We start from the raw sequence: 10,824 nt of genomic DNA, 5'->3' as shown, positions 1-10,824 counted from the left end.
TGGAGGGGTAAAATGGTCTTTTACCCATCCCAACATTTAGAGAGAGGGGATAGCTTATTTTATTTAGAGTTGTGATTTTAAGTGTTAATTAGAGATGCTTATGACATGTAGGTGGGGATTAGATTGTTCGAGGGGTACGCGGTTTCTTTGCTTACATACGAGGTAAGTCTTCTCACTATACTTACCATGAGTGGTAACTTTGTGTCACCGGAGGGTCTTGTATGCTTATACTGAGTATTATGATATCCTGCATTATATCTTTGTGGTTTATGCTGTGTATTATTCTGAGCTTTACTGGGTTAGGACCAAAGGGTCCACGCGAGTTGTGGGACCCGAGGATTTCCACGGAGACACATTGACTGGAGGGTCTTATTTGAGATATATCCATGAGAGGCTAATGAGATGTGTGTGGTATTTTGGGGAACTCACTAAGCATCGTGATATCCGTGTTATGTGATATGTGTTTCAGGTACCTCTTTGGATCACGGGAAGGCACCGACTTGATTGTACACAGTAGATGGAGTTATGTTTTCGAGGATCCTGAATTTTTATTCTAACAATTATGGATATGTGTTTTGATAATTTGACACTTTGGGGTTTTTGTGAAATGTGTTAATGAGAATTATGTGATTTTAAAACGAAATTTTTGTTTGAAAATTAATGGTGTTACAAGTTTGTATTAGAGCCTTGGTGTCTGGACTTAAACTGAGGATTTGAGAAAAAAATTCAAAAGAAATGATTTTTCTAAAACGAGTAAGAGTTTTAAGAGAAAAACAAGATGGAGCAGTGTGTATAATCATCCAGAGCCCAAAAGGTGAGTTCCCAAAATACCCTTACTTGTTTGTGTTATGAGATATTAGGGATGCATGCTAGAGGATAGGCTAGGCATTTCATATTTTTGGGCTAGAGTTGCCTGATTTGTTGCCTTAGCCTAGGAGATGATATTGATCGTTGTATCTGTTATTTTCCCTGAGTATGTGCTGAGTATGAGTATCTACCAGGAATCTATTAGAAAGAGTTCTGAGTCGAAGGATAATCTAAGAGATATACCTAGATGAGCATATGAGGAGCCTACTGAGTGAGAAGTCTGATATTCGTGAGATATAGAGTACTTGTGAATTGGGATCGTAGGAGGAGGACTTGGGGTGACTACAATTTAGTGTGGAAGGTAGTAGTGGACCGTACTACTGAAAGCACCAGATCTGTATGTGACCCAAGTAAGAATCCTTAGGATGCTAAGGAGCATGTAGGGACGAGTAATCGAGTGTGAGTATGCTCGAGCTAGTCTCTGATGATTTTTGTGTTATGTTTCAGAGACATTATGGTGGGTACATACCACAACCCCGGGAGCAGTGGGACCAATGATGAGGAGATCCACAGGATCATTGCGGGGGAGGTGGCCACATCCATTCGAGAGGCTATACTGGAGATGTTTGGGTCTGCTAAGGCCACATTGATTGAGACATTCGATGAGCGATATGCAGCCGTTACTGAGGCTGCTGCTGCTACAGCCATCGCCGCTGCTAGGCTTCAGAGAGTTGACTCGTTGTTGGTACGAGAGTTCAACAACATAAAGCCACCAGAGTTTGATGGACACAGGATCTGATTGCTGCTATGAGATGGATCTTTGACATTGAGAGGTGTTTTTACACATTCTCATGCCTCGAGTACCTGGGAGTTCGGTTTGCACTAAACCAGTTTTGCTTGGGAGCGAAGGACTGGTGGAAGTTTGTGACCGCCATCTTTACTCCTGCAGACCATGCTGCAGTGATATGGGAGAGGTTTACACAGTTGTTCCGAGACGAGTATGTTCCCCCGGTAGAGAGGGAATAGTTAGCCCAAGAGTATATGTCTCTTTAGCAGAAGACAGAAACTGTGACTGAGATCACGAGGATGTTCCAATTTCATCCAAGTTTCAATAACTAAAATAGAGTAATAAAATCACCTCCATTTGAGTTAACAGAGCATGGATGGGGTGAATTTGAAATAGGAATCCCAATATTCTTCCATGATGATGTCCCGGACAAGAAATTAGACTTATAAGTCAATAAACATTGATGATTTGATTCAAAGCTTTTCAAATTTCATGATAATGTCTGTAACGATTCAGTTGTTAAAAAATCTTCATGTTTCATCATCTGAAGTTATACTTTGAACTTGGCTTTAAGTAATGTTGATGTAGAAGATGGACATGAGAAGAAAAGGGGAGACACTAAAGATCATCCACTTGGTCAATGGTTGACCAAATTCTCTGAGGCTTATGAGTTGTTAAAACTTGTAGAGGTACGTCAATAGGTGCAAAATCATATTATGAAGTTGAGAAGGCCATTGAGTATGTTTGAAGGGCAGCGTAAAATTTATGTTACTTTAATCTTAAATAATAACTAAAATTACTCAGGGTTGCTTTTTTCTTGTTTTAACTTAATGAGTTAAGAACTTAATCTGAATAGTTATATATACATGGTTGTTTCTTTTTTACTTAATCTTGGCATAATGACTTGATGAGTTAAGCCAGAAAACATGACATAATGTACTTAAACACCACTCCTTTACGTAGTTATCGTTTTCTTTTTTCCTTCAAACTCCTCTCACGTAGAATATTTTCAAATTTGTTCATTAAAATCAAAGGATAAGATGGTCATTCAATCGTATACAATCGACTTTTGTGGTCTAGAAAAGAAACAAACATTATATACGCAATGGTTTATCCAGATAGACATCATTATATATCTGATCAACACAAAGACATAACTATCATCTACTCCCACCGGTTGATTTATGAATGAACTGCTTTGGATATATGTTCTTTGATTTCACTTTTTGTCAAGAGTGGCTGAATCTTTGTGAACTCATTTGGTAAATGAGCTATCTAGGTTTGAATTGTCCTTTTTATGTACTTTGGTTATAAGTTCCTTTTCAAAAAATTGTGTCCTTGAATGTCCTTTGTGACAATAGCATGTGAAGGTAGTTGAAAGGCCACATCACACTTGCTTTATTCGATTGTAATTCCATCAAAATTAGGAGATATACATTAATTATTAGTGGCATCTAATATTAGTGTTCACTAAGTCATAATATTGTAACCATTTGCTGTATTGATGTATCCATCTTCAGTTATGGGACATGGGACTATCCAAAATTGCTAAGGTTGATTGACTATCAACTCTTTGCTGACCCTCCTTTTTTGTAAACATACCAAATAGTTAATCTTGCATTATATCGATGAATGATTCGAATAAAGATTTGTATAATACATCCCAAATAGTAATAACATATGTAGGGAAAGATGTCTTAATAACCAATAAACAATCTATAACATTATGTATGCTTATCTATTTTGTATTTGTAGTAGATATATGATTAAATTTATTTCATCACCTAACATATGAAACTATGTAGTCAAAAGAAATAAAGCCAAACCAAAATTAAAAAAATTTGAGATTTAATATGAAAATGTATATCAGTAACGTGTGTGTGTGTTTTTTTTTTTTTTTTTTTTTTTTTTTTTAAGTATAAATAAAGTGTGATTTATAAGTAGATCGTTATATTAAATACTAAAACCACAAATAACAGAAGCTCGTGACATCTCGATATCGATCAGGACCAAAGATCGGACACCCATCAAATTTGGTGCTTTTCCTTTTTTAATTTTTTTTTTTCCTTTTTTTCGTTTTATCTATAGACTTCTCACAACACATCAGTATAAAGACAATCTAACAATTAAAATTGTTTTTTAACAACAAAGCCAACATTTCATGAACTTGTATAACCTATATTCTTTCAATTGTAGGTGTTTTTCGCTTATCATTTCACGCAAATTTGAAGGACCTTGTATATCTAGTTTACGTATCACATATTAACTCGGGTTGTTGAAATTTAACATTAGATTTTTGCAATAAAATAAATGTTACACCTTTGTACATGTAGTACCTTCATTGCTACGTAAGTTTTGGTCCCACCATATGCGGTCTATGCACAACCTAATTTGGATCTCTTGAAAGAGAGATGGACACGATTTTGGAAATAAATTTGATTGTCGAAAAGTTTTAGATGTGGTTTTGGCATATATCTTTGAATGAGGTTTATCAAAATGCCTTTTAAACAAGATTAAATCTAGATATATGAGACGAGTCTTCGTAACTCCATACACACAAGTCCCTTGTAATAATACATGTTTTATGTGGGTATATTAATGTTCTTTTTATAAGCTAGACATGATAACAATAAAAAATACATTCCACTAATCGACACATACTTGAAATATCAAACATCAAACATCAAACAATAATAATAAAAATAAAGTAAGTTATTTGTTACACTAGATACGTACATATATAGGAAATAATTAATGGTGTTTCAGAATATCAACAGGAAAGTATTCCGAAATAAAATAAAAAATACATCATATTTGTTAAATTTACGATGAAATTTAGTATATGATGATGTGAGTAATAATCGGACGCAATATTATTAGGTCATCTGATCTGTTTTGGGGTCATATGAAAACAAGTAATTATTTGATATGGATTGGGGTATCCCATAAGTCTTTTTTTGTTCTTATAAATAATTAATCTATTGAATATAACTACAATAACTATAAGACTACAATAATTATAATAATCATATAATTAATCTCAAGTAAAGGGATTTAGAAAATTAAATATATTATATATAATTACAATCTGAACAATTTTTTGCATTAAGTCTTCTTGTTTTAGTTAAACTTGTGATGCCCATTAGTACCAAAATTTTAATGAAATGTGTTCCTTAGCAAAAAATTGAAAATTTCTTGTTGATCAAAACAGCTGGTGTAGATTAAGTGTATGTTCGTTGTTAAACTTTTGATTTTATCCTTTTTACCCGTATATAATTAAATAAAACTTAGTATAAATTAATCGATTTTATATAAGTAAATCGGTCAAAACTCAAAACTATATGGCTTTTAATGCATACATATATATATTAATTGATAAAAATAAATGAAAGGCCCCCTTGGGTCTTGGTGTCATATATAAAGGTGGCAATGTAGGGTTAGGCCAAAGTGGCATGAAGCCGTGTCATTATAGTGATTATTCAAACACACCTTCTTATGAAACCACCTTCGTACCCCTGCCTCTCCTCCACATGCATTTGCCTCTCAACTCCCTTATAAAAGCCCTTCACCACCACCACCATCGATCATCACCACGTACCAGCTGCAATCCACCACCATCTAACCATTACACACACAAAGAAATCCATAATATGGGTCTTAGAAGATCTCACAACAAACAAACACAAGCAATAGCCGATAAGAGAATCAGCAAGAAAGGCTCAAATATTGAAGACGATGACAATGGCTACCCAGCTGACGTCCCCAGAGGACACTTTGTAGTGTACGTAGGAGAAAGAAGAAGCAGATACATCATACCGATATCATGCCTACATGACATAGGGTTCCAAATCCTGCTACGTCAAGCTGAGGAAGAGTTTGGGTTTAACCACGACATGGGGTTGACCATTCCTTGCCTTGAACAAGATTTCTTGTCTGTCTTCTCTTGAAATCGCTATTAAACCCAATCGCAAACACCAACAGAAGCTTTTACCCATTGGTTTACGCATCTTCGTATCAAGTTTTTCTAAATATTAAATGTAATTCATCAAGCCATTTTTTCTATTTTTCTCATGTGGTGGTATAAACACCCTTGGAAAAATATTGTGTTGTTCATATCATATTGTCCAGTTAATCTGTTGGATATGTTAATGAAGTTTTTTTGAACCACAACTATATATGGATTCTAACTCATGAGTACGCATATAAAATACGTACTATTTAAACAAGTTTGAACTATATATTAAAATTATTTACTAACAGGTTTGAACTATTTAAATAAACTAGTCTAGTACGTATATAAATACCATCTGATTTGTATGTAAAACCTTATTTTAAGTGAGTTGTAATCCGTTGATTACCCTACGGTAGATCATCGTATATATTTAAATTTTATTTAGAAATAATAGTAAATTTGAATAAGTTTGAAACACCACGGATTGATTGATGTTGTACAAAAAACAAGTTCCCAATATTGTACATCCATTTCAAGAAATATTCGAATAATCGTTTTTACGTTTCTAATGAATGTTTATCTAAAAACTATTCCACGATATAAGATTCTAATAACATTTCTTAACTGCAATTGGCCATAAAAGCTATTTATGGCCTTTTGGTTTTTAGTGATATCCTTTTGTGTCATATATATTTTAAAGTTATACGTAGCTTAGATCTACGGACGTATAGCTTAATTTAGTCCCGTACAATTATTATACCTTGAAAAACTTATTTGGCATTAAAATATGTTCAAATTTTAAGCGATATATATATATATATATATATATATATATATATATATATATATATATATATATATATATATATATATTGAAAGCCACATGGGTATACAAACTCACTTTAATACTATGTAAGATATATAAGACGTGTAAGATTTTCTTCTCTTTTGTGAGAAATGATGAATCCAACATATATAACAATTTATAGGACTTTTTTCACAACGATATGTGATACTAGTATTATTGAATCCAATCTTTATGGATGTATAATGATTAATGAAGGAGAGGATAGGTAATTAGTCTAATGGAGAGAGAGAGAGAGAGAGAGAGAGAGAGAGAGAGAGAGAGAGAGAGAGAGAGAGAGAGAGAGAGAGAGAGAGAGAGAGAGAGAGAGAGAGACTTCATATCCATTAGGTTATAACTCTACATAAATCCATTGATAAAAATATGTTATTATGAAAAACTTCGAGGTAAAATATATTTAAGTCTATAAGGTTTTGATCTGATCATGATAGTTGTGATCAAGTATGACAACAAAAGAAAAACTCACTAAAACTGAATAGTCATCCACTAACAGATCAACCATGAGACCATATAAGTTAACTAATCAACCATATGTTGTTGTAGTCAAAGTGCTTACGTTAATATAACATCCTTATATTAGTCGTTAAACAAAAGTTGCCCTTTTTAAGATGTAGGGTTCAGCCAAACAAGCCCCCTTTTAGATGAATTACACACACGCTGATAACGTGCCTCCTAGGCACGCCAAAAATACTAAGGGTATAAGTCGGATGGCCAAGTCTACTGGCCGTCTTTGCTAGCCAGCACTCATTCCAACCTGGATCGGACCATCCCTCGATGAATAGAGTCCGACTTAAAATATACGCGGGAAAGTCAACAGGCGACAAACCATCACCTGCTAACTCCAGTGAAAGTGCACGCACCACTACCACGACTAAGACAATCACGACTTAGGCAGGGGACAAAGGTAAAATCTACTAATCAACGCCTCTATCCCGATCGTGTCTGACACCCCTGACCCCACGAGCGAGATTTGTGCCCAGATCCTCACTATAAAAGGCCATATGCCTTCAACGGTAAAGGGATCTTAACTCTCACTCTCTAAGCCTTACGTTATATACTTTCTCAAAGATTGACTTGACCATCGAAACGCTCTTTCGGGACATCCTCCAGGAGAATGGCTGATGGCCTGTTTCTTGTTGTGATTACAGATCTCCGTCGGGATATACCCAATAGAGCTATCGTTGTCATATCGGAGACATAATATCACATCATTAGCGCAATCCCTTTGTTAAGACAACAATACTAAAAGCCTCAACCACCAAACCTCGAACATGGAAAATGACACAGAAAGAGGCACCATCAATATGATGTAAAGCCCGATTCGGCCAATGCCATCCCTCGACTCAATCATCACTGAAACAAGTCGAACGACCACCAACACTATTGCATACTCCCTTATATAAGGGATGCTGATAAATCACTTATGGGTACCTACTCTCACCGTGAAAAGTGAACAAAAATCAACACAAAATAGTTCCATACTAAACATTATGTAGATCCTAACTTCGCTACTCTTTTGGAACACGCCACCATTTACACCGCTACAAATAGGAATGCAGCCCTACATGCATGTGAAACCAATACCGATTTTTCAGACGATATGCTTAACATTAGCGACACGACCATCCTTAACAGTACCATTCTTCAGCATGGCAAACAGCTCACCACAAATGTTTGTCTCACCTATTTAGTTCTATATGTCCCTCATATACTCCAACATGCCCTTTGATAATGTTCATGCACAACCATTCCCAACATTCACCAACATGTCAAATAAGGCACACCATCCAAACTTCCCTACACCCCAACACACAATTTACCCACAAATTCAAGCAAACAACCACATAGCCCCATTAGATCAACAAATATCGCCATTATACCATAACTACTTGAATATGACATGCCCACTATAACCAAACTCCCACACCTAAAAATATACGATGGAGTAACCTGCCCAGATAGCCACATAGACGTATATGAATGGAACATATAGTCACTAAAGCTAGACAAGTGATTCCGATACACACATTTTCGAACCACTCTAGATGGGAATGCAGGGGTTTTGTTCAAAAGATTAGGACCAAATAGTATGAGAAATTTTGTAGATTTGAAAGAATTATTTCTCACCAACTTCATGTAGTTACAAAAATACAAAGTGGATGTATAAGAAATTATTGGTTGTAAGCAACACGAAGGGAGTCCATGAGAGACTAATTCAAGTGTTTTAATGAAGCCACAATAGATGTTCCAGGGCAAAGCAACCATCTCAACACTGAAGCTTTCACACATAGCCTTCTATTTGGAACATTATCTAAAAAGTTTCTTAGGGAAATGCTCGTGGCCAGACAAGAAATGAATGACAGAGTCTAAAAATACATGTGACAGGAAGAATGCACGGCTGCCAAAGAAGCATATTTAAAAGCAACAAACTCCCATAAAGGAAAGCCAAGGGACAACTATAACAACCGATCCAAGTAAGGATACATAAGGAGGATAGGACGCTTCCACAGACCCTACCGACCATACTAAGGAGATGACACGAGACATAAGCGCCCAGACGTACTGGCGATCACTGACAAACCCAAAAAGTGCCAGAAAATTTCAAGATAAGCTACCCAACAAGTCTAAATATTGAGAATTCCACAAATTCCTAGGTCATGATATAACGAACTGTAGCATCCAATAGAAAGAACTCGATGAATGCATCTGTAAAGGGAAGCTCAAGGAGATAGCCATGACCTTAAGAGAATGACATAACATGAGTGAGCCAGCAAGCAAACTAATCAAAAAAGAATCGAAAATCACAGAAAAAGAGCCAAAGATGCTTACCTTTTGAATCTATCACCAACCAAAGCACCAAGCATGAACATATCAACCCCAAAGGGTGCAGAACTATAATTCTTACCATATGGCATTGCTCCCCCGGATTGGGGAGGGGATGATCCCCTAATAGTACGAGCTTGGATAAAAAACACCATATTCCATAGAGTCTATGTCGACTGAGGAAGTGCGAAAAATATTATGTTTGAACACTGCTTCAGACAATTACCCTCCAAATAGAGAGAGGGGTTGGAACCGTCACCATGTAGATTAACAGGATTTGCAGGGCATAGTGTCACGCTGTTAGGCGCGATCGTGTTGCCTCTCATGCTAGAATAGTATAATAGTGCAAGAAAGAAGATGGCACTACTACACTTTATCATTGTTCAGGCAACGTCCAAGCATAACTTAATCTTGGGGAGAACAACAATGCACAAATTTGGAGTAGTCATGTCAACTGTTCATGGCCTAATTAAATTCCTCACATAAATGGGCATAATGACAGTGAGGGCCATCACAAAAAAACTGTTGAATGAAATCAAGTTATTGAATGGTTTTTCTATATAGCAAACAATCCTTTTTGTGCATGCAACCCTAATTTGAGGATCTATGTTTTCACTATTATATATACAAGCACTGAACACAAAAAACTAGAAACCCTAGCATGGATGTAATGATTATGAAATCAAAATAATGAAGATTAGATCACATACCTTTCTTTCTATATAGTAATAACAATGATTCCTTGAAGATCTTGAGCTTTGAGAACAAGCACCACAAGTATAGTACCTCTAATGGCTCACAAATACACTAGGGCAAGAGGATATTTTGAGAGAGAGGAGAGAGGAGATAGTTGCTCAAAATTGCGGCTCTTCTAAGGTTTCTTGGAGGTGTGTTAAACCCGCTGTCGTGCACGATTTAAACAAACAAAAAATTATATAAATTAGACTGCTCTATTGCACTAACAAGTAGCACTGGTAAGAAGGGTCGGATCCTCAGAGACATATCCTAAAGTTTATACCTCTTTGCGTAAGGCATGAACTAATTATTGATAAGTGCATAAAATATAAAAGGGGGTGTTTAATCTTGAAAATTGAACTAATAGAAATCGGAAATCTTAAAAGAATAACTCAATTTAAAAGTGGTGAAAATTCGAATAAAAGAAAGCAATTCCAGTTTCGCAGTGACTCCCCTGATCATATAGCTAACCTTCAACATGGTATTTGACTGTGCACTTGTTTAAACTGGTACTAAAGTTTATTAAAAAGCTCTAATGACATCTATTACAAAAATCATTTAATCAAAATAAGTTCTTCGAATTAAATCTAATTTTTTACCAAATTAACCAAACAAGCTCTTGATTAACAAAGAAAAGTTGCATTAGACACAATGTAATTTCTCAGTAAAGTCCAATACCTCTCATAGGCTCACAGGCATTAAAAATTGTTTGATCAATTCATATTAGAGTTAACCCTAAACACAGAATTAATCTAATATTTTCCACTTTTTACTAATTAGTCTACACAATTACGGATCCAAACAACCAGATGACTAGAATAATTCACATACAATTTAAGTGGCCAACCGAAATTG

General features: G+C 35.5%; 1 pseudogene; it reads left to right on the top strand.

Moving 5' to 3' along the window:
- Positions 1-5,081: 5,081 nt before the first annotated feature.
- Positions 5,082-5,764, top strand: LOC145029142 (auxin-responsive protein SAUR50 pseudogene; annotated as a pseudogene).
- Positions 5,765-10,824: the final 5,060 nt, after the last annotated feature.

This window comes from Lactuca saligna, chromosome 2 (genome assembly GCF_052625555.1).
Source record: "Lactuca saligna cultivar CGN05327 chromosome 2, ASM5262555v1, whole genome shotgun sequence".
NCBI lineage: Eukaryota > Viridiplantae > Streptophyta > Magnoliopsida > Asterales > Asteraceae > Lactuca > Lactuca saligna.
The sequence above is the reverse complement of the archived record's forward strand: the minus strand, read 5'-3'. Positions and strand labels throughout refer to the sequence as shown.